Source organism: Lepidochelys kempii, chromosome 21 (assembly GCF_965140285.1).
Source record: "Lepidochelys kempii isolate rLepKem1 chromosome 21, rLepKem1.hap1, whole genome shotgun sequence".
Lineage (NCBI taxonomy): Eukaryota > Metazoa > Chordata > Testudines > Cheloniidae > Lepidochelys > Lepidochelys kempii.
In genome coordinates, this window is record NC_136400.1 from 5,907,546 (window position 1) to 5,932,920 (window position 25,375).

General features: G+C 44.1%; 1 protein-coding gene across 1 annotated transcript in view; it reads right to left on the reverse strand.

Moving 5' to 3' along the window:
* Nucleotides 1–778: 778 nt before the first annotated feature.
* Nucleotides 779–25,375, reverse strand: part of IKBKE (inhibitor of nuclear factor kappa B kinase subunit epsilon) — an 80,485-nt gene continuing 55,888 nt past the window's right edge. The window contains exon 22 of the transcript XR_013634886.1: nucleotides 779–862. The gene's annotated coding sequence lies outside the window, so the exon portion shown is untranslated. The remainder of the gene's footprint in view (nucleotides 863–25,375) is intronic.

The window sequence follows — 25,375 nt, forward strand, 5'->3', positions numbered from 1 at the left end:
TGGTCACCCTAGTACTCCCATGGACTTCACTTGAACGGCTCGCGTGCTTATAATTAGGCATCTGCTTCAGTACCCTTGCTGAGCTGGGGCTGCAATGCACTGTGGCATCCTTCTCCAGGATTGGGCGCAAAAACTCAAGTCCCTGCCCAGTGGCGGTCACTGATGAACCCACCACCCTTTCTGTAAGGGTGAATGGTTGAGATTTTTCAAAGCCGCGCAAGGAACAGACACACACTGGTTTTTGTGCAAGGTTAAGCAGCCGTCGCGATGACTGCATTTTAAGCAGGGCTGGATCATTTTAGGGCTCTTGACCAACATTTGTAGCTGTGCACACACAGAATGGGATAATCAGATTTCATGCTGCAGAGCGCAAGCTGACCCCACGCTCCATCCCGCCCAAGTAACAGCCCTGGATAATCAGACAGCTTCTTCTGGTTACCTGCCTCGTAAGCATGATTTGATTCCCCGCTGGCAAATCCTCCCCAGTAAACTAAGTAGAGAAGCTAAAACCACAAGGGGACAAGAGCTCGATATCTGAAATCTGAAGGGACAGGAATTTAATTGGGAGGTGCTTAAAAAAAATCTTGAGTCTTGGAGAAATGTCATTAGCACTAAAGAAGAGGAGAATGCCACGCCGTCCTCTCTCTGCAGCTGCTTGCCAGAGAAGCAACACCCCCAACCCGCCATAAAACTCCCATTTCCCTCCCACCAGCCACCCAGCACAGGGACTCCCCAATCCGTACCTGGCTGCAGTTTTGCGTCAGTGTATTTTCTGGCGAGGGTTTGTTCCTGGGCTGTCCTTGTTGGCTGCAGTCCAGCTGAATCAGGCTTCTGCATTCCTGATGGCAGGTATATTTGCAATCTAAGCAGGGGGGAAAAAAAACAAACAAAACTGAAGGATGCTTTAGAAATAACGAATGGTTTTAAAGGGGAATAAAAAACAGAACAATGAAACAGTGAGAAATAAAAGGCATCAGATTTCTGCTGAAGGTCAAACTCTAAAGTTACAGAACCCAATGTCCAGGGTGGCACCATTGCAACTGCAAGTGAAGCCCGCCTATATACCCACCCCAAATTGCAGCCACAATTATTATTTCCATTGTGGTAATGCCTCCAAAACCTACACAGGACTCAGGCCCCATTGTTCTAGGTGATGTGCAAACAAACATTTACTACAATGACACACATAAATGGCCTGTCAGATGCCTAACTGGTGATTTGCATGCACATTTATTGTGACCAAGCATGCAAATGCATGTGCAAACCAGACAGCTGTACACAGCAAGTACCAATAAAGACTAGTTAATGGGAATTGTTGCAGACTAATGGTTGGAAAACCGGGATTTAGGACTCCTAGGTCCTATTCTTGACTATACTATTTAGATTATGATACATTGGCCAAATCATGACCTCACTGAGTTTACCCATATGTGAAATGAGGGTAATAATACACCCCACTCTCATGGGGGTATTGAGGCTTTCACTACTATTTGCAGAGTACCCTGATATCCTGAGACAAAAGGTATCAGAGAAGCACCAAATAATCACAAATGTTAAGGGGCTGAAGTTTACACTTTACCAGTGAACAGAAGCCTGTCAGTATTGGCTTGGCATAGGGGTTATTCAAATGACCTTGGCGACGTAACTGGTTTTCACAGCGCTCCGAGTACGCGTGGCACTCTGCAGACCAGCCCCACCGCCAGGTCCCTGCCTCAAAGAGCTTCCCGTCTCAGTGCCCCACATGGCAGCCGTCAGACCGAAAAACGATCTGCTAACGGAATTCTCAGTCGCGTGTCCCAAGAGCCTCGCCTACATGCAACGCTCAACACTACACAGGCTTTGCTGCCTCAGCACTTGCCTTAAACATTTGTTTGCCATCAGAACGCATAAAGGCAAAAATAATAATGGAGAAAAAAAAACCCTACTCCCATTTACGCTAAGACACTGGCAGAGAGGCAGGTGAGCCCTTGAGATTAGCACTTGGTGACGCACCGTGAGAAAGGGGGGGAAATAACCCAGAAACCCAAAGCGTGACAAGCACTGTAATTAAACATGAAAACAAAGCCCGCTTGCCCTAGTACACACATGACATTAGCCATGCTTCCAGGAGAGTAGCGAGTACTTTTACCCATGAACAGCGGGGAAGAGAGTAATTCTAAACCTCTGTTGCCATGAGCAATGAAAAGCTTTGCAGTGTTCTCTTCCCATTTCTTTCCTTTTATTTCTATGCGGGACACTTGGGAAGGAAAATATTGGGTTTTTCTTTCCTGTTCAAACCCTAATTGATCAGATAAACCAGAGACACATTCTTCACAGGGGAAATACCGTATGTTTTAGTTCCCAGAGTACCGTAAGAGTGATAAGCACACAAGAGTCACTCACTCAGTACAGGTTTCAGAGTAACAGCCGTGTTAGTCTGTATTCGCAAAAAGAAAAGGAGGACTTGTGGCACCTTAGAGACTAACCAATTTATTTGAGCATGAGCTTTCGTGAGCTACAGCTCACTTCATCCGATGAAGTGAGCTGTAGCTCACGAAAGCTCATGCTCAAATAATTGGTTAGTCTCTAAGGTGCCACAAGTACTCCTTTTCTTTTTTCACTCAGTACAGTACCTTGTTCAGGCTACTTGGAGCCAAAGACACAGCTACATTTGCTGCAAAGGTGATATAAAAAATTAAGACCCTTGTCCTGTAAATTGTTCCATGTGGGTACTGAGCTCTGCTCAGGTGGAACAACTTGAAGAGGATTCGGAGTCAGACATGGAACCATTGCAAAAAATAAAATAAAATTAAATCTACATTTCTTTGAATGAGTGATTTGTGTTTCCTAGTGCAAGATGTTACACTCAACTCCAATTAGTACACTAAGAGATGTGCCCTTCCCGATATTCAAACAAACAGAGAGAGAAATACTGAACGCCCCCACCCCCCCCCCGCACCAAAAAAATTCCCAACTGACCAATACAAGAAACCATTCACAGGAGGTCAAGCTACGGATGAGATGAGCCCAGAATAAAATTCCAGACCCAAAGCCACACACTTTGGGAGTATTTGGATTTGAAGTTGTGTATCTGGCTCCCAGCTCTCTAACCTGTTGGACCAAAACCCCACTCCAGAAGCAGAGCTGGAATGCAGTCAAGGAGTTCCCAGCTACGAGCCCTGTATTTTTCCACTAGACCATTACCAGCATGCCACCTCCCCGCCCACACAGAGAAAAGGTTCAGAGATGCGGATTGGTTTATCAGCATGGAAAGTATCTCTAAGTGGTGAGGAGAGAGAGAATGGTTAGAACTGTGGCAGGAGGAGTCTTTAACACAATCCTGCTTTCTCTTGGTGGGTGAGGAAATGCATCTAGCCTTGCACAAAATTCTCTGCTACAGCAGTCCCTAGTCACTCACGCACCCTTGCCCAATGGAAACCTGTATTTATTATTATAAAGCTGACACAGGTGGAGTTTCCTGCCTTACTCTTTACTAGTTTTTCTCCTGATCTGAAATGAGAAGTGCTGACACTTGGATACCCCGAGTAGAAGGTAACATCCCATTCCACTGAATCCACACTGCATCTCGCAAGTCTTGATAGCAACGCTCCTTCGGGCATCGCAGCTGATGTCCCTCCAACTCTGACCACACCTCTTGCGTTGGGGGTTTGAGATACTGACTTTCTAGCAGTGGAAGAACACGTCTATTGCAAGGCTCTGCTAAACTGAAGCAAGAACCCTTCCTTCTGATACCAGTAACGTAACCAGTCACTTGTACGTAAAGTGTTGGTGTGGTAGTCAAGGCCTAAAATAGGCACCATCATCCACTAGTTACTGGACGTTAGGACTTCTGAGTTCCATTTCTAGCTCTGACATTGACTCATTGTGTGACACAGGGCAAGCTGAGGCAGTTGAGAAAAAGGAGAATATCGTTCTGGGGTGTATTAAGAGGAGCGTGGTATGTAAGACGCAGGAGGTAACTGTTCCGCTCTATTCAGCGCTGGTCAGGGCTCAGCTGGAGAATGGTGCCCAGTTTGAGGCACTGCACTTTAAGAAAGATGTGGACGAATTGGGGAGAGTCCAAAGGAGAGCAATAAAAAGGATGAAAGGTTTAGAAAACATGACCTACGAAGAAAGGTTAAAAAACTGGGCATGTTTACTCCTGAGAAAAGACGGCAAAGGGGGACCTGATAACAGTCTTTAAATACACGATGGGTCATTAAAAAGAAGCTGGTGATCAACTCCTCTTCACGTCCCCTGAAGGGAGGGCAAGAAGCAATCGGCTTAATCTGAAGCAAGGGAGATTTATGTTATACATTAGGAAAAACTTTCTAACAATAAGGATAGGTAAGCTCTGGAATATGTTACCAAGGGAGGTTGTAGAATCCCTCTCCTTGGTTGTTTTTAAGAACAGGTTGGACAAACACCTGTCAGGGATAAGTATATAAAAATGGCCATACTGGGTCAGACCAAAAGTTCATCTAGCCCAGTATCCTGTCTTCTGACAGTGGTCAATGCCAGGTGCCCCAGAAGGAATGAACAGAGCAGGTAATCAAGTAATCCATTCCCTGCTTCTGGATGGTCTAGGTTTACATGGTCCTGCCCCAGCATAAGGGCTGGCTAGCTCAAGGTTCCTTCCAGCTCTGCATTTCTATGGTAAGTCCATTTCACATCTCTACACATCAGTTCCCCCATCAGCAAAATGGGGATAACACTGAAGGATAAGCCAAGGCTTCAGGCACTAGCCTGAGACTCAGCAGACCTGGGTTCAGTTCCCTACTCCTCTACAGACCATGAGGAAGTCATAAATGCCACATCTTCACTGCTGGAAAGGAGGTCCCCCGCCCTTCTTTATGACAAGGTGAGACCGGTGAGTTATCTTGGTGTCAGATCCTAAGAGGAGGTGAGGCACTTGGAGTGTTAACTGCGAGGTAGCCAGGTGAGGTCAGCACCGTACCCCCTATCTGTGGGTGGCCTTGCAGTAAAACTGAAGTGCCTTGCCTTCACTACTTTTTCACAGCCAGCCAGAGGGCTAACACCCATAGTAAAAAACACAGTTTGTGAGTGAAGACACCCTGAGTCTCTCTGGGCAGCAGATGCCCAGCTTTGTAATGGGGATAGTAGCATTGCCATGTCTTACAGGGTGTTGTGAGGATAAATACATTAAATATTGGGAGTCCCTCAGATACTGTGGTGATGGGAGCCAAATAAGTACCAATCTGTTTTTTATAAACCATCTTGAGATCCTTGGTTTAAATAGGATTATGCAGGTGGTATGATTACATAGCAATTTATAAGAGCAAGTTTAGCAAGAAAACAGGTCTTTCTGTATCAGCACTTTCATTGCCAGTTACTGTAACTGAAGTATGTACCTAAATCAAATCTCTTGTCAGATTCTGCCTGGAAACACCCTTGGATAGGATATTGGAAATTTCACATGGTCTCAAATGTACAGATGACATGTTACCTATCTCCCTCCTCACACACACACACTGCCTAGGAAACAAAGAACTGACACAGCTTTTCTTGGAAGATGATCTGTGTTACTGTAAGATGTTCAACTGCTCGATAAAGTAGAAGCTCCATAAAGAGCTTTCGGAAGTGAGCATTTTGTTTGGCCTCTCTTTGTTATCAAGAACGATTTTCAATGGCAATTGCAGCACAGTGAAGTTTGTATCCTGCAACACGTTTGGCTTGACCATTTCTCTTTACTAAAAGCAACTTGTTGGCCTAAATTTGTTGCCATTCTCCCATCCTCCTCTCTCAAAGATTTGACTTTAATATAGTTTACTAACTACAGCTAAAACATCCTGTTGGTATTTAAATGACCCATGTGAGCCTGTTCAATTTTAACTATATTATAACCGAACTTGCTTTCCCTTTTACGTTAGCCAAAATTCCAGAGAGGTTACTGGGAAAATAAGTAATTAAATCAACAGCATGAGATTGGCGATCAGATATTTTCCATAAAGCAGAACGTGTACTGCACTTGGCATCTGCTGCAGCAGCAAATCTGCATAATGTAGCAAACTAAAATATCACAGTGGAGCTTTCAAAACGATAGTAATTATCCAACCATTCTATCTGGCTGTGCTTAGAGATGCATATTAGCTCTTGCATTGCAAAGTGCTGGTTAATTTGCAGCTGCAAAGCTATGGAACAGAACCAGGGTTTTGTTTTATAGACCTAGGCCTTGTTCATACTCAAAGGACCCATAGCACGCATCAGCTAAAGGATTGTGCAGGTGGCTCTCAAACTCCTGAGGGGCAAACCCTTTCCCATCATTTTGTCCCATCACCACTAGGGGGCCAACAAGAGGGGGTGTGTGTGTTCTTGTTCGTTCTGAAAGGTAGCAGATGGGCAGGAGGGGTTACCGGCTCAGCATCTCATCTGAAGGATGGTGCTTCAACAAGACAGCAACACTCCCCTGGTGTTGCATTGGGGAGTCAGAACTGGACTGTGCAAGCCCACAGTCCTCTGGCTGAGAGAGAGAGAGGGAGAGGTATTGACAACAGAACAGCAGCAATTTTTCTCTCCATGGGGCAATCTGCACACAGTTTGCCCTAAAGCCAGTGGGAGTTCTCCGGTGCACCCTGAGGTCTCTAAATTACTGTGGTTCCAACTGCACTGAGCACTTTCAGAGGTCAAAGCTCCAAATAATAACTGGAGATGGAAGATCAAGCTGCAGTTCAGATGCAGGTTTCAAACACCACCAAATGGAAGGTGGTGAGGTGGGGACTTTTACTACACACCCATCTCAAGTAACAATCCTTTCCCAAATGCAGCATCTTCCATCTGAAGGTCTCGCAGTGCTTTATAAATGTCAGTCCTCCCATCACCTCAGGCAGCAGTGCTTAATTTATAATGAAAGAGGTGCCAGGGCTCAAGCAATTTTTTTACGTTCATAACTAATGCAGCAGGCCCAGAGGTGCCAGGGCTCTGAACTGCCAAGCCCAGAGATGCTGGGGCTCAGCCCTGGCACAAATCAAGCACTGCCAGGGAGCTGTGTGTTATACCTGTTTGAAGGATGAAAAATACTGAGGCATAAAGGGACTGAAGTAGCCACTGGCTTTGGAAGCCCAGCTGGAGACACCTAAGGTCTGATGGGCAGAGAAGCTGAGCACCTAGAAACCAGGCCCAAGATTCCTCAAGCTGGACACCCAAAAACCAGGGGTCACATTTAAAGATTCAGCAGCGGCTTGTCCCAGCTCACACAGCAAGTCAATAGAAGATGTAAGTACAGAACCCAGGAGTCCTGTTGCCTCAGTCCCAGGCTCATGGCAGCAGACATTTGTCCACATCCCTGCTTGCTTAAGCTGTTTTCTTCAGTACAGGATTCAGTCACTGGTGTAATCGCACACACAGCAGCTATTAGAGAGTCTTGATCATATTAGTATTAGGTAAAAGAATCCCTCATTTAAGGGCTTTCATCCCTATTCTGAAGCAAATAAATATTCACAGGCATAGTCCACATTTCCTTTAATCTGCCATTCTTTTATTTAAACCATACGGCGCATTTAGTTGACATTTCAGACAACACAGTAACATTTAGTCTAAACCAACAACTGAGATGTTTTGAAAGTTTGTGTTGTTTGAGTTAAGATTGATTTTCCCAAATGGCCAACAGTCTCACAATTAAAAGACATTTTTTTAGAGTAAAAAAGGGGCTCTGCTTTGAAAGGACAGCTAAAGACCCATCTCTTAGGAGTCAAACACCAGTTTTACAAATATTATGGCTTTGTTAGTTGCACTTCTGTGGCCCCTTTTGTCTGACTAACCCAAAAAGTGTTTTTAGAAACATTAGCTATTTTTCCCTTTGAGGTAGGGAGAATTATGGTATCCATTCTACAGATGGGTAAGATAATGCACAGAGAGGTTAAGTGACCTGCCCAAGGCAACACACCTAGTCAGTTACAAAGCCAGGACCTCAATCCCCTAGTCAAAACCCTCTTCTATCATCCCCCTCTTCGCTCCCCGCTCCCTTGCCCATCCTCCCAAGCTGGTAAGAGAACCCATGAGTTCTAAGCCCAGAACTCCTGCTCTGACTAGCAAATGCAATTCCACCACAGGGGACCAAGCATGGACAAACTGTTCTGCAGCTTGCGTTACTATCAAGCAACACCCAGGACAGGAGCAGGATCTTTTAAATTTCTCTAAGCAGCTGTTCCCTGTTCCCAGAGCAACTCATCAACATCAGCACTGGATGTTCCTGTAACTGGAATCCAACAATAATACAACCTGAGAGGGCACTAAGGGTTCACTGCAAGGTAACCTTCCGCCTTGCCAGGCTGAGCACACACTGCCTCCACAGAGCTCAATGAAGGGATTACTGTTCGAGTTTTTTCCCCCCCTTGCTGTTTCACAGTTTGTTGGAAGGGTTTTTAAACTTTGCACAACTGGAAGACACAGCTGGCTCCTTCCAGAGCTCCAGCAGCACCAGAAAGCTCACCGAGCACATCAGCTCTGAAGGCTAAGATGGCGGAAAAGCCTTAGGAAAGGAAGGGCGATCCTGTGGTTGGAGTATGGGATTGGGAGTGTAGGGACTGAGGTTTTACTCCCAGTTCTGCCACAACTTCACGGGACCCCCCAGCAACACACCTCATCTATGCAAATAAGGATGACACTGATCTACCTCACAAGAGCATTGTGAGGCTTAATTCGTTAAGTTCTGTAATGCACTTTGCATGATCCTCAGATAAAAGGATTTGTAGAACCGCTAGGACTTACAGCAAAGGACCTTAGTGCAGTGCAGAGCCAGGAATTGGAGAAGAGTCTCATATCCCAGTCATACTGCCAGGGGAACGTAGGGAGACACTGCAGTCACCCAAACTAGCACTTGGAAAGAACAACAGGATTTATCACTCCATCCCTTACCACAAATAACCAGAGGACCTTCATTTTACATCCTGTCTGAAAAAGGGTGCCAAAGTCTGTAATACATTCAATACACTGAGAGATCATTTAGTCTCCTCTCTCATCCTCGAACATTACATAACAAAATGGTTCACAGGTTTTGCACAGCTCAGTTATCCCCGATGGTACATTTTAGGACAGATGTTTGACTCCTATTAGCACCTCCTTAGCTTACACGTAAAATAAAGAAAGACTTATAGAGCCAAATTTTTAAAATTCCTCACAAAGGGTGCTGGGCTCTTTTGGAAATCTGACACAAAGGGTAGGTTTATATGAACGTTTTAACAAGTTAATTTATCGCCCATGACGTTGATTTGGCTAACAACTTCCATAACGCTAGGGGGGACACCCCCCAAAGGTTGCAGTTTACTGTTAACATTTAGGGAGTGTCCAGCCTTGCATGAGCAAACATGTTTGCCAATTAATTTGAGTCAACTATCAATTCACTCAAGCTAAAAAACTCGAATGCAGACCTAACCTTTGTGTCATGGTGGGATCTCAACCCGTCCTGATTGTGGCAGTTGATCCCTTGGAAAATTAAGCCTACACAGAGCAGGGTTTTTTTTTTGTTTTGTTTTTTTTTTTTACACCTTTTGCTTGAGAACTAAAAGAGAAAAAGAGAGTGCAACCTGGCATGAGCAGAGACAGGGAGCAAACCCCACCAAGCCACCCTGTGGGTTTTTTCCAATCACAAAACCTCAATTGAGCTTTCATTTCTCAAAGTTTTCACAGATTTCCCTGCCAAACCCCAGGTTTCACTACTCACTCTTGTCTTCACTCTGGCAGCTGCCGACACAGCGCTTGCCAGGGGAAGTGTGAAATTGATCCCAGACAGTTCCACAATCGCAGGACAAAAAAAATCTGCGCATTCATCTGTATTCCACATATATCAGTGATGTTTAAATCTCCTTACATAAATGGGGGTGTGGGGGTGTGAAACGGAAACTCTATGGCTGAAAACAACCCGCTCTTCAAAACCGTCACTGGAAAAAAAGAACTCATAAAACCTACCCAAGACGTAGATAGGACACACACAGATTTTAGACTCTACTGATAAAGCATGCTCTACCATTAGGTGCACCAAGTCCTTTAACAACAGATATTCTCCTCCTCCTCCCAGGGCGCTCTGCAATCTAATGGGCTCAGGAAAAAATGAGGCTTTGTTGATCTGATGCAAAACAAAAGGCAAAAATAAGGCAAGGAGAGATATGACACACACCCCTAAAGAATTCTGATCTTTAGCATTACACTGTAGCATTGACAGAGTATTTTTAAAACAGTATCTGCTTTACCAGATTTTTGTATTAACGTTTACAAGAAAAATAAGGTGACTGTATAAACAAAAAGCAGCCTTTTCCACTGCATTACAAGCAAATAGAAAACACCAAGAATCTTGTGCATCACCGATTTTATTTATAACACACACACAATCTATATGATATCTCTCACTCCGGAACATAGATTCAAGGAGACCCTGATTTACTCACATGCGCAATCTTATTGACTTCACTGGGACTACACAAACAAATAAGGACTGGGGGATAAGTGTATTCAAACCATAATTTAATGTATTATTGAACTAAAAAGAGAAAGTCTAAAAGAAAAACAACCCACAAACAGAAACCAACCGCCCACAAAATAGAGGGATGATAGAAGACTGGATATGCCATACAGATTTGGATATTAGCCCCGGATTGTGAACCCTGTTCCCAAAAAGTTCGGCAATGACCATACTTCTAGGTTTAGGACCAATCCTGGAAACACTCACTACTCTGGATAGTACACAACCCTGTGAATAGCCCTACTCCAAGGCAATGGGACTACGCACAGAAATGGCATGATGGTTCCAATCCTGCAATGTGATCCATGTGGGCAGGTCCCTTGAGCGCTGCACAGAGGCCCACTGACTTCAGCAAGATAGCACACGGGCATGAGCGTCCGTCCATGTGGAGGCCCAGCGAAGTCAACGGGCCTGCATGTGAGGATCCAGCCACATGTATGAAATAGCATGATCAGGGACATTTCATTAAGAGAAAGAGTTTACAGGACTGGTTTCAGAGTAACAGCCATGTTAGTCTGTCTTTGCAAAAAGAAAAGGAGTACTTGTGGCACCTTAGAGACTAACCAATTTATTTGAGCATGAGCTTTCGTGAGCTACAGCTCACTTCATCGGATGCATGCATCCGATGAAGTGAGCTGTAGCTCACGAAAGCTCATGCTCAAATAAATTGGTTAGTCTCTAAGGTGCCACAAGTCCTCCTTTTCAGTTTACAGGACTGTGGCCTTACAGAGCATAGTATTTCAGAATTAAAGAGACACACTCTGGATTAAAGTTGGATTCAGTAAGTCACTCAACATGTGCTTAAATTCCAATGAAGTCGAGAACACTCCATTATAGTTATGTGCTTGGCTGAAATGGGGCTGAAAAGCTGATTTTAATTTACCAAGATTTTCTTACCCGTGTTCCTAATACCCGAGATTGTTAAAACTGAGCACAGATTTAATATATAACATTTCTTCTAATATCTGTGCTATACTTAGAGTTTTACTCTGCTTAGACAGCAAAGATAGGCTGTCACGTCTCATGTCCTGGGCTGCATATGCTGCTGGGAAATATTTAAACCCCCAACACAAAACCACCTACACCAGTGGTTCCCAAACTAGGGACGCCACTTATTCAGGGAAAGCCCCTGGAGGGCCGGGCTGGTTTGTTTACCGGCCGCGTCTGCAGGTTCGGCCAATTGCGGCTCCCACTGGCCGCGGTTTGCCGCTCCAGGCCAATGGGGGCTGCGGTAAGGGTGGCCAGCACATCCCTCGGCCCACACCACTTCCCACAGCCCCCACTGGCCTGGAGCGACGAACCGCGGCCATTGGGAACCACGATCGGCCGAACCTGCGGACGTGGCGGGTAAACAAACCAGCCCGGCTTGCCAGGGGCTTTCCCTGATCAAGCAGCGCCCCTAGTTTGGGAACCACTAATCTACACTGATTTTATTTAAAATCACAAAGCTATTCCTGTTTACAGCAGGTTTTGTGATTTTTAAACACAAAGCTTCCATTTGGAGGCTAAACTAACTATAGCTTTAACTATCAATAAAAGATTTGCTCAAAACAAGTGCGATTTCACAAAGCCCGCACCCTATTCCTTTATCAATTAAAACATGCCGCAGCCCTAATGTCTAGCAGGAAATTTGTGATCCCCATCAATTAAAACAAGTAGCCTCTTTACAGAGAGAAATCCCTTGTTACACACCAGGCTTGGGGAGAGGGGAAGTGGCTCAAGATAACCTAAATGAGCTCCTTAAAAAAAAAAAAAAATCTTGCACTTAGATCTGAAGGGACGCAAGTTATATGTTCAGCATCATTTGAGTGTCGGGGCCTAACCCATGCATTACGTGGCAGGTCATTACACAATGGAAGGAACACAAAGAAGGATGGGCTAGCCTTGCATTTGGGAGCCCTGGGTTCAAGTCCCTGTTCCATCACCGACTTCCTGTGTGGCCATTTTACAAGATTCGGTGCGCCAGTCTCCCAGGCCAGGCCGACAGACTCTCACACTAGAAGGGCTCCAGCTAGCGCGCAAAAAAAAAATATCAGTGTGCACATTGCCGCTTGGGCTCCCAAACCTGAGGGGCTGGATGCGCTGGAGAGCCCAAGCGGCTGCCGGAGCCGCAACATCGACACTGCTACTTTCAGCAGGCTCGCTCAAGTCCTGCTAGCACAGATCTACCGACCTGGGCTGGAAGGCTCCCCTAGCTGCAGCGCGGACTCTGTGCCTCCGTTCCCAATCTGTAAAATGGGGATAACAGTACTCAAAGGGGTGTTGCGAGGCTAAGTTCACTAGCGATTGTGAGGCACTCGGATACGACAGCATTGGGGGGCCAAGTATCTTAAACTCCACAACGGACATTCGTGTCTCCTTCACCTTTGTAGGAAGCAGCTGGCGTAGGCCATTGTCAGAACAGGATACTGTGCTAGCTGCCCTCTGGTCTGCTCCCGTCTGGCGATGCCCACGTTCCTGGGACTATCAATGTTATTTCAGTAGCTTTTTAAAAAAAGAAAATAGAAATTGTGGAAGGCAGTGTTGCCAATTCGCACAATTTTACCATGAGCATCACAATTTGGGGGGGGTTGGGTTTTTAAAGCCGCAGCTCCTGGAGTCATGGGATGGCGCTGAAAATCTCAGCTTTTTTTCTTTAAACAATGAAAATGTTTTAGCCCTTACGGTTGTTGGGAAAAAGCTTGAAACTGTGCTTCCTAAAAATCTCAAAAGCGCAAAAAAAAAAAAAAAAAAGAAACCAAAACATATTAATTAAAAAACATCATGATTTTTAAGCCAATCCCATCTTTTTTTGGAACCTGATGCGTGATTTTTGAATGCTTAGGGTTGGCAACGCTGGCCCGAGAGGTGAAGGAAGGAATACCCCAGGTTTGCTCTGGCAATGGTGGGGGAATGACTGAGAATCAGAGAAGCTGAGGAGCTGGTGCCTGAGGGGAAGGCATTAGCAATCTCAAGAGGGAGAGGGAAGTCATTTATCATTTCACAGTTAGCTGCCGTGAGCTGCTTATCATTTTTCTATTTAGAGTCAATTTGCTTAAATATGCCTGGGGGCAAGTCAAGAAGGATTGGTTTTTTTTTTTTTAATTAGAGACAAGCTGAACGGTTACCCAGTAATTGTAATGCACGGCCTTCTGGGCAATCAGAGCATCTTCTCAGTAAGGGCCATGTGCAAATGCTTTGCAGGAGGTGCCCGTTCTGCTTGAGTTGTGCATTCACCTAGAGCAGCTGGAGGGGGGAAAAGCCCAGTCTGTGCAGTGGGATGACTGAGCTGAACGGAAGTTAGGACGAAGGTGAACTGAATCGGAACCATTTGTTCCGTTGGGGTGAGCACACAGCATTCAACACCCACTGAGAGAGATGGAGAAGGATGGTCTTGTGTTTAAACCACTGGGCAGCAGCTCATTAGATCCGAGTTCCATTTCTGGTTCTGCCACAGACCCTTCGACAGTCACTTCCTCCTTCCAGGACCCAGCTTCCCTACTGTAAAACAGGGATAACGATACTCCCTCTGTCCATGTGTCTATTTCTACTGTGAGCTTTTAGGGGCACAACCGTCTCTTATTGTCCATGAAGCACAATGAGGGGCAGGTCTTTGCTGGGGCCTCTACATGCTACCAGGATATAAATAAGGATTTAAAAAAAAAAAATAAAAAAATCTGTCTCCCTTGCAAAAATTCAACTCGCCAATTCCCTTGGCAGATGGATTCTGTATTCCACGCTCCGCACCCCACTGGAAATCGTACCAGGAATTCAGATGGATTTAGCTTGTTCACCTGTACGGCAGTGTTTTGTCACAGAACCCCATTGGAAAGGTTCAGCTTTGCAAACACGTTCGTTCTTGAGGTTCTGGGTTAAGCCCCCTGAGCCAAGCACTATCCAGGTGGGCGAATCCCCACCTCAACTTTTTGGCTCAGGTTCGTCTCTCGCATTTATTCCTTCACGTGCATCAATCCAGCATGACTGAAAGGAGCTTTTTGTGACCGCCCTGGGGACTGAACTCTGGTCTCCCTACACCGCAGCAGCCGTAGCACAAGCTTCCCTTAAACTGCTCCGTCTCTGTGCGGAGAGGGGCATTCCAGCTGTCCGCCTGCTCTGTCCCTAATCTCTCTCTGCTGAGGGGGCCAATTAGATCCAGCTGTGGTTGTGGTATTAGCAACACTGACTCCTGTCACTGGGAATGTGGCTGAGGCTCATCAAATGCATGTCATACCGGCCACTGGAAAGAACGGGTGTTTACTGCAGCGCGGTCGTGTTTAGGGAAATAGACCTTACACAGCATTATTGTTGGAAGCCTTGGCAAACGGAAAATCTGAGACTCCCCAAGTGTGCGCTGACCAAGAAAGACTCATTGCCTGATGGAAACAGTCTCAGTAATGCTATGAATGTCATATTTAAAGCAGAAGTGTCTGCCAGCTCAACAACATTCGAAATCTTCAACATTACTGAAGTACTTGCAGGGCTTCTAACCCTTTCCAGTACATTGGAGCCCATGGGCCATTTCAAAAATATACGCACACTGTCAGAGTTACTTATATCTAGAGCCAGATGAGAATTTTTTGACCAATCATTTTTCATTGAAAAATGCCACTTAATTTTGGTTTTGATAGTCTACGGAACAAGTTTGTGTTCAACAAATTTCCCGACGCAAGAAAATGTCAGGGAAAAAGGTTCATTAACTGTCAAAATGAAACGTTCTCAAAATGAAAAATTCCAGGTTTTCCAGTTCAAACCGATTCCCATTTCCAAATTTAAGCAAACTAGACAAAAAAAAAAAAAGGTTAAAAGGTCAAAATCAGAATATTCTGATTTACCTGAAATGGAAGAAACTTTCGTTCACGAATATTTGAAATTTTAACTTTTCGTCATGATTGAAAATGAGGAAAAATATCTCAAAAATATTCACAGGACAGAACAGCTGTTTCCTGCCCAACTCTACTTGTATCTCCCTTGGACAAAGAAGAGAAGTCACATGGGAGAGTTTGCCACCATAAAAAACATTCTGTTGATCAACTTTGTCTTCACCCCATGTGGAGCAACAGGTTGGACTTTAGCAATCTTTAGGCCACCCTTCAGTTACCTCTGAATTGGAAAGTCTTAGAACAAGCCACAGACTTTTTAAGGCACCACAGACCAAGATTTTCAAATCTGGGTGCCCTACAATTAGGCCCCGAAGCCTGTACTTAGGCACCTTAATAAACATGATCATTTTGATAAACTCAGAACTGCTAGAGAGCAGGTCAGCCCCTCTCAGAATCAGGCCTCTTATTCAGGTTCCAAAATACAGACTTTAGAGCCTAACTCTGCACATCCAGGCCCAAGGTTATTAATGCAAAGCGTGAGGGGAAGAGCTCAGCATCTGAAGATAAAAAAGGTCAGAAGTCTGTGGTCAGGAGATCCTTTATCACCTACACTGACTGTGAGCCTCTTTCTCAGCAGGAGGGGAAAGAAGGTGGTCACCTGTTTAGATACCACCAGCCTCAGTCTGGGTTGAACACAACGGAGCTTTGGAGCACGCATTCTGGAAAGATGCACCTGAGGGGTACATGTAAGTGCAGTGACATTCAACTCAAAAACTTCATGGCAGAGTTGAAGCAATTAACGTAACCCTCCCCTACTTCATACTAGCCTCAGATCCCCTCTCCCCTTCCTAGATCAAGTCAGGGTTGGCTCAGAAAGCAGTAATTCCAGACCACTGACACAAGGGCCAGTGCAGATACTTCCAGCTGCTCCGACCACCATTCCCATCTCCCCCTCCCTAAACCTTGATGATAAACTTTGGGCTGGGTCCCAGAAACGGCTTCCAGCTCTTCATGCAATTACAAAGCTGGGAGTTGCTGCAGACTGAGTTCTGCTACGAGTCAGAAAACCCAGAGCCGAAGGGAAAGCAGCACATGCCGGCTGGATGGAGGGGGCATTCTGGGAAACCAATTCAGTAACGCACACAGGTTGGGGATCACAAGCATTTGAGAACAAATAATCACAACAGCCTCACTCCAGATCTTCCCCAGTACCACAAATTCCTTTTAACAGGAATTTCATGAACGATGGGTTCTGTATTGCTGCTGTGACCTTCTTCCAGCTCTCCCTACCATCTGCACGGACTATGCATGATTTAATTGTTCCTGTAATGAAAGCTGATTTACTGCATGGAAAGGCAGAGAGTAACAAAAGATAAAACAGAGTTCTGAGGATGAGAATTGGGAGCAGAGACTGAGTATAGCCCAATGCACATCAAGAAATTTAACCAGCAGATTGTTTTAGATATTAAGATAATAGGATCCCTTTTGACTTCAATTCCATATATGCACTCAGACAACCTTCCGTGGATAATCAGGCAATTTCCAAGGCGCCTTGATACAGCTTTGCACTACCGTACGTAAGTCTAATTTCTGTGGTTGTACCCTCCACAAAGCTCACTGTACAATGGTCATAAAGTTCAAAGGCATTTTCTTTGTAAATGGTGTCCTTCCCCCAAAGTTTCTAAACACACCAAAGGTGCATTACAGATGGCACTGGATGGCTCAGATGCTTGGGAACCTTTCACCTCTGTGTTATCCATTCAAACCCAGCCAAGGTCAGGAACATCTTTCAGCCGCTACTTGAGTGCGTCAGGCCAAGTCCCAGGGAGTGTACCAGCACCACTGCAACTGGCCACATTCTTGGCATTCTCAACAAAGAAAACAATGATTGAACAAGCCATGGAGGCTGCACTGTCCTCACTCAGTCTTGGAGATGGTCCCTTCAGCTCAAGGGTGAGATGCAAGCTGATATTGCCACTGCATAATGCTTTACCTGGCCCGTGCGTAAAAACCATTCAGCACCCTTCATCAGCACTAGATACATACCTTTTTATTTGATCATTTTTTGTTAATCTTTCCACAGATACCTACTTAAAAAACCCCTCAGCTGAATCAGACATACTACTTAATTAAAAAAAAAAGCCAAACCAGAACTCCCTATGAACAGCACTTCAAGCAAAACCATGGGCTCACGCAAAGCGTTGGGGAGGAGGTACCTGAATACGCAGAGCGGAACCCTATAGAGCCATTACTGACCTGACCCTGACCAAAACCCTCCCCTCCTGTTGAGGCTACAAAGCTGGGAGATGAAAGTGAACAAGAATGGGCTGGGTCAGAAGACAGCTGGTGCTTCCTTCTTCCAGGCTGAGTGGAAACACCACAAGACTAAACGTTCTTACTGTATCGAAGTGTTTCCAGATGCTTGGGAAACCCTAATGTGTTGTTTGAACCCCCAGAAGGGTTTGGTTTACAGCTAGTCATAAAACATTTCCATCCAAATGTTTACTTTTAATGGGGAAAAACTGCTTATTAATGGGATGGAAACTTGACAAGAAAATTTCCACTTTAATGAAAATTTACTTTTTTACAAAAAAAAAAATACTGAAATACGTTGACTAACCAAACAAAAACTTAAATTTTCCATCAAATTGTTCACAGGGGAAATATATATCTTTTCCCAACCAGCCCTAGTTTTGTTCAACACAGGAGTCACAAGGAGGGGCTATTGTATCGAACATGGATCTCTCCAGCCCTAGTCATGTGTCTACTTATTTTTCTCCACAGAAACAGTTTCACACTATTAATAGCAGTGAGGTGGAAACAGAAGCCTCAAGGGGGAACCAGAAGGTATGTGTTCCCCGCCATGGGTCTAGTGCTGACACCAACAAAGAATCCAGGAGGGCAAAATCTCCACCTTCTATGTTTTGTACAAGACAAAGAGCTTCACAGACACATCTGCTCCCAGTGCTACACATGGCCTAGCTTTCAAGAGGCTTCATTCTACTCACTACCAAGATGGGCTCCCGTGAACCACTTGTGATGTACGGACCATCAACTGATCCAGAACCGTCTGAGGTCTCTCTCCTATGTATTTATTTGTAGGCTGGGATTTTCAAAGCCGTCTAAGGGAGTCAGTCCCCCAATTTCTGTACATTCCTTTGAAAGGTGCTGCTACAAAAAGGTGACCTGATAATTCAATCTCCCTGCCTTTACCCCATAAAAACTTACAATTTGGTTTGCAAAATGGGCTAAGGGCTATGATAGGTTCAGGTCCACTCCCCTTCCCAACCCCACTTTTGCACATCCAGGATTTTTCTGAAGCAACTAGTGACTTTAAGAGCTCAACTTGTGACACTTTAAAGAGACCCAATTTTCATAACACTATTTGCCTATTTTTACAACAGGCTACAATAAAAGCACTAGCAAAGCCAGTACAAAGTCATAGACAAAGTCGCAGACACTGATTTGTTTATACTGCTCTGTATACGACACACTGAAATGCAAGTACAATATTTATATTCCAATTGATGTATTTTATAAATATATGGTAAAAATGAGGAAGTCAGCAATTTTTCAGTAGCAGTGTGCTGTGACACTTTTGTGTTTTTATGTCTGTTTTTTGTAAGATTGTAAGTGAAGTGAAACTTGGGGGTACACAAGACAAAGACTCTTGAAAGGGGTCCAATAGCCTGGAAAGGTTGAGAGCCACCGTTCTACAGGAACACCACTAATTCTGCCTAGCATTGCTGCCAGTTGTAGTGTGGGGGACGCATTCCTAGAAAACTGCAGCATTTCTCCATAAGGGAAGAGCAAAAAATTCTCCGATGCCAGGACCCAAGTTGTTCTCATTATCTTTTCAGCCCAAAAAGGGAAGTGAAAGGGCTAGAGAGCACTGGGAAAGAGCCTCTTCTTGGGAAATTCCCAGCCCAAGTTTGCAGAAACAGCAGCCAAACTTTTGGGTGTTTACCAAACAAAGCCTAAACTCTTTGAAGCTGGCCCCTTCCCTGCACCATTCTCCCACTATCTCAGTACTTATATGGCCAGCCTCACCACTATAATATCCTGGGGGTTGTAGCCTGCTCTGGATGGGACTGCACTGATAGCATGACAGAGAAGCTCTCACTGTAATTGCAATGGTTTGGTCTGTTCATCTTTCTTGGACCACAGCAATAACTTAAAACCACACTGATATCAGCTCTGACCCTGGAAGCAGCTCCGCACCCGTAACGCCACTCCACTCCACCCCCCCCACACACACACACTGAGGTCAACGGGAGCTGTGGCTGCTCACCAACCCTCAGGATCAGGCCCACTGTTATTAGGCATTTCTTTATGGGATTTACTATGACACTCTCTCGTCACTATCACCTATTAACAGACATAATCACTTCAGTAACTTGTAGGGAAAGCTAATTTTAGAAACTGAACCCAGCTTTAGGATATAGCCACGTGACAGGGTTTGCCAAGAGCCTCTGAAGTAGGATGCCTCCACTCAAGGAGTAAGCTATTTTACATCCAAATTAAGAGACGCTTAACTTTGACAGAAACTGAATTTCTATCCAACATGCAAATAAATTCCCACAAAGGCATCGGGGTTAGTGATCGATCAGAATCTCTGTCGTCCTCCATTAAAAACAGAGGTTAATTATTTTTTTGTCCAGCTAAAATTAGAGACTCTTTGAGCTGATATGTGAGTCCCCCCAGAGGAAGCTATTTCCTTCCATCTCCTCCCCAAATGCACAAACCAAACGGCACCTCTTGCAGGTTTAAGCACAAACACTTTTGCCAAACACTTTTGCCAACCCAGTTTCCAAGAGAATTGTACATCTCTAACCTCTTCCATTGGCCAGATTCCTCCATCGTACTTGCGTAGCTAGGACCAGATTCTGCTCTCAGTTACACCAGTTTAAATTGGGGACAATTTTATGTACTTCAACTGAGTCATGTCAGAGTGACATTGGTAAAGCTGAAGGCCAAGTTTGGCCCTCGGGAATCATGGCCTTTTTTCAAGATATTAGAAGCAGGCAGAGTTTGCTAGGAGAGGAACTGTTAAGCTGCCAAACATCCTCTCTTGCTTTTCCAATCAAAGCAATTTTGAAGTTGCATAGAACAAAGCAAGCATGCCCAATCAACAGAAGCTAGGATTTAAAATAGCAACAACATATTTAAACCGGCTTCCTTGTCTCCCACATGAGGTGCTAGGGTTTCAACATGGCTGCTGCACGCTCTCTTGGTCTTCACTTTTACTGCTGTTGTCTAAGTCTCATTACAGTATTTTCTTGTTATATTTCTTTTGAATGTTACCCTGTAATTCTAATGCTCAACTATGCTTAGACTTTGTGATGATGCACCTGCACAGCACACAGCCACAGGATCTCAAAGCACTTTGCAAACATTTAATTCAGCCTCAGGGTAGACCTATGGGATGGGTATTTATTACTATTATGATCTGCGAGTTCCTAAAAAAGAGCGCCAGGTACTTCATACAGAATTAAGGAATAATCCTTGACTATCCCAATGTACAGAAGAAGAAAATGAAACACAGAGAGAAGCAACAGTGACTCGCTCAAGGTAATGTAATGAGTCTATGGAAGAGGCAGGAAGAGAATGAAGGAGTCCTGAAAACAAGCCTTCTGCTCTAATTACCAACCACACTTCTTCTTAGCAGCAGGAAAAGCACTGAGGTGTCCTGAGGAGAGGTTTTAACCTCAAGACCAAACTACCTGGGGGATGCAATAAAGATTACCCACAAATTTTAAATTGGAAAAAGATTTAAAATATTCAGTAGCTTTTATACACGAGAACTTTCTGAAACTTGGTTCGTGAGATGAGACCTGTGGGTGGTGAAGATGGTTTGGGGCAATTTCTCTACCCCGCTCACTCTGGTTTCTGCTAAACCAACAGTTCTCACACTGTGATCTGAAAAGCAGGCTGGCCAAACGTTTCCAGCTGCTAAGATGAATGGAAGGCAATCCATTCAATTGTGAATGGGAGGGGACATGTCCATGTAACTATCTGTTAAAAAGCAATGCTGCCATCTCTCATGATTTTATAATAAGTCTTGCAATATTTGATGTTTTCCTTAAAGCCCCAGCTCCAGGAGTCATGTGATAACAGATACTCATTGCTTTCGTTAAAAAAAAAAGAAAAAGCTAGCTCTCATAGCCATGGAGAAAAGCTTGGAAGAGAGACGTGGGTGCACCATCAGAGGACAGACAGTAAATAAAAAGAGTACAACATTCGTTATTTGAAATCTCACGATTTTTAAGCCAATCGTGATTTTTTGAGGCCTGACACATTTTTGAATGCTGGGGGTTGATAATACTGAAGATGCATCCCCTACTATGAAAAAGTTTTACGCCCCCTGGGCTAAGAAATCTTTTCCCAGATTGCTTTAGTCCCAGTTCAAAAAAGGGAGCTGGAAAAAGAAATTATTGGCCTTTAAAATACACCAGATGGTAAAAAACAGCGTTCCTGGGAAGAGCATAAGGGCTTTATCCTCCCACGTGCACCAGTGCAAACACAGCTGGAGACCCAATATACTAAAATTTCAGCTTGAGGTTTACAAACAAACAAAAAACCCCAAACACTTGACAACCAGCTAGTAAAATCCTCTAAAAACTACATTTTCTAACGGAAACGCTGACACAATTTAACTAGAACACAGCAGCTGGGTGTAGCAGCAACCCCGCAGCCCCACTGACCGTAGTTCTACAATTCCACACCTGACTGATATTATTAAATCTCTAGCCCTGTCTCAAATTTCAGAGGCAAAAAGAAAAGGGAAATGACTGCCGAATAATTCTTGGCCTGCTGTTCAAGAGAATCAGCCAGTTCCCATTTCACGCACTCAGCAGCCTAACACGCTCTCTGTGAAGGTCATGGGGTAGTCACTAAGATAAATCTATGTACCAAATATAGTGATATTTTAGCAGGAAACTCATGGCAGTGAATACAGCAGTTCCACAAAGTGCTTAAGATGATCTTAGCAATGATGAAAGGGGACCCCTAAACACAAATCATCTAAATCCCTTAAAGTTACATAGTCATTTTCAGTCACTTTCAAAGTCTGCCTTTCCAGCAATTTCCCCATTAACTCCACAAACACCACACACTTTATAGGAGATTTGATTTTCAAAGCTCTTTGTCACTTATCTTTCAAACATAAGACGACAGAGGGTTCAGTCCTTCAACCTGAACTCAGATAAAACACCTTGACATCAATGGGCATTTTACCTAACGACTGCAGCGTCTGGCCCTTTAAACCTGATGAAAGCGAACATCCATTGTCACATAAATTCCAAGGGAGGGGGAAATCTAAAAGGTGTCACCAACTTAAGTAATGACAGACTTAAACCTGTTCTGTTTTCCAACAGATATTATTTTGAACTGCTCATATTCAAGAGAGTCATCCTTAAAAGAGGCCTTTTTTGACTTCCTGGTTAACACACAGTATATGAACTGCAGATACCATTTTGTCTAAAAGATTAGTCTCCACTACAGTCCTAAGATTTCACAGTAAAATATTTTCACCTGAGACGACAAACCCAATTTTTGAAGTGAATAAAATAAATCTTGCCTTATTGTTTCAGAACAAGCATACCCAAAAACCATCCCCAAACTATGACTGTTGTGAAAACACTCTTGAGAAATGTACAATTACTTCATCTTGGAACCATAATATTTGAAACCAGCTTCTTAGCAAACGCAATAGGGTCACATTTAGTTAGAAAGACGAGCTTTCCTGGTGAAAAGAAGAAATTTAACACCCCAATACAACAGCTCACAATAGTGGTACTTCAGCATTTGGGGACACACTTGTAGAAAAACATAATATAATTCTTAAGCAGCTGAGACTAAACAGAAGAATTTTGAATTGCTTCAGATCCTCAATATCGACATATGTAAGAACCCAAAGCCAAAGGGGAGTTTACCCTCAGCATCTGGCCTGTTACAAAGTAGAACCACTACAGTTTGTTATCTCTTATGTGTTGCATTTCTAATACATACAACAATCCAGAATTGCACAAATCCCGTAATGTTTAACTCGTAGCTGCAACCGGATACAAGTTGACAATTAACTAATATGCCTAGTATACCAACTTGCAAGAGCACCTACCTTTAACCAGTAAGACCTCCCTGCTGGGCCTCCGCAGTAGGTGCAGACCCTCGGACCAAGATTTTGACTTGGGATAATGCCTGAATATCTTGCGTATTCTCTTTGTTACAACCCCAAAGCAAGCGGCTGCCTCTGCTTTCCCCTGTGTCATCCTTGTAACAGAAGATCAATAGCTTCTTCAGGCTCAAGCAACCGAGGCAGGCTAGAGAAACAAGCGGGCAGCACCCCGATGCGGAATGTTATTGGAAGCAGCAGTGTGTTCCATTGCAAGTTACGTACATTTCCAACTCAAGGCTCTTTTTCTTCCCCCGTGCAGACTGAATAATATTGATATTCTCTTCTACTCTACTGCCACTTTGGGCTCCTTTTTTTAAGGGGAATGCACACAGCCCAGTGCTGTGTATCTCAGGGCTGGTTCTCTTACCCGTGGAAAACTTTCTATTTCTGGGACTTTTTGTTTGATAAGATAAAACAACCTAACGGAAGAGATTACACCAGAGAGAGAGAGAGAGAGAGAGAGAGAGAGAGCAGGGCCCATCCTTTCATTAGGAAGTCTTTTTCCAGTATCCTTTTTTCACTCAAGTGATAGCTTTCTGCTGTTTTCAGAGTCTGAAGTCGAAGCCTGAAAAGTTTAATTGCAGCCTAAAATAAAGGAATAACTGATAAAAATCAGGTTAAATTTAAACACTAGATTATGGATTTAAACTGCACAGATAGGCACTAATCCAAAGGAGGAAGAGAATTTGCTTATTTTATAGTTGCAGTTACAACTAGAAATGCATGCCTCAGGCGCCAAGTGCCAGGAAAAGAAATCAGTTTAGCAGCATGCTTTAAATCTAGCCCTTCACAACCTCTAAATCACTGCAATCCATATCCCAAAGCATGGCTACTATCCTGCATTTATACAACCATCCAAGGTTGGAACTTCACAAATAAAAATTAAATTTTGCAATACTCCTGGAAGATATTCTTGCCATTTTACAAGTGGGTAAATAGAGGCAGAGATGGAGTGACTAACCTTATGTCACGCAGCGAGTTAGAGGCAGTCCTGAGAATAGAACCAGGAATTCCAACTCCCAGCCCCCTGATTTAGCCACTAGGAAATGCTCCCCTGAAAGCACAAACCCCTCCCTGCCAAAACTAGGAATCCTGCCTCCTCATCCTGCACCGTAGGCACTCAACACTGAGTCAACCTCTATAAATGTTAAAGGAACACTTTCAAGGCTAAACACACCAATTTAATCTACTGGGCCAGAGAAACTAACTACCTTGCAAAATAAGAGCTACAATCCATGCTGGTTACCTAACCCCATTTCCTCTCCCTTCCTGCCCCCAGGCATTAAACTGGTTTGCAATGATAGTAGCAGCCAGGGAACATGGTCCCGTAGCTGGGACAATGAACCTGGAGACAGAGGACCAGGATTCTAGTCCCAGCTCTGCCACTGATGTGCTGTGTGACCTTGGGCAAGTCACTTCACCTCACCTCCCTGTATCTCAGCTTTCCACTTGCAAAACACACTGCCCACCGCTGGAAAGAGTTCTTATGTTTATGTATTTAAAGCATATATATTAGCAGCAGCACCATTTCCTCACCTGACCTATGTTTGTAATCTTGTGAACATGTTGTCTATAAAAGTGACACCTCCATAGCTGCCCAGAGGGCTGGGTTCAGACAAAGTCTCACTACCCTGTTTGGATTAGCGAGAGAGAGTAGTAGGATGCTGCTCCAAAAATTATCTGGGTGAGTTATTAGTGACCACCTTTTACTTCAAATGCCCAAATTGAAAAGAATTTAAATGGGGGGGGGAGAGTGCAGACAAAGAAAAAAAAAGAGACAGTCATTTTAATCTGCAAAGTGGTCTCCTGAAGAGAGAAATATTAAATAAGGTCAACAACTGAAATTCTATTTCCCAGGTTTACTGGAATCAGTATTAAATGGACGCTTTCACCTGCTAAACAAATGCACTGCCTTAAACAACTAGTGCTGTTAGAAACATGCAGCAT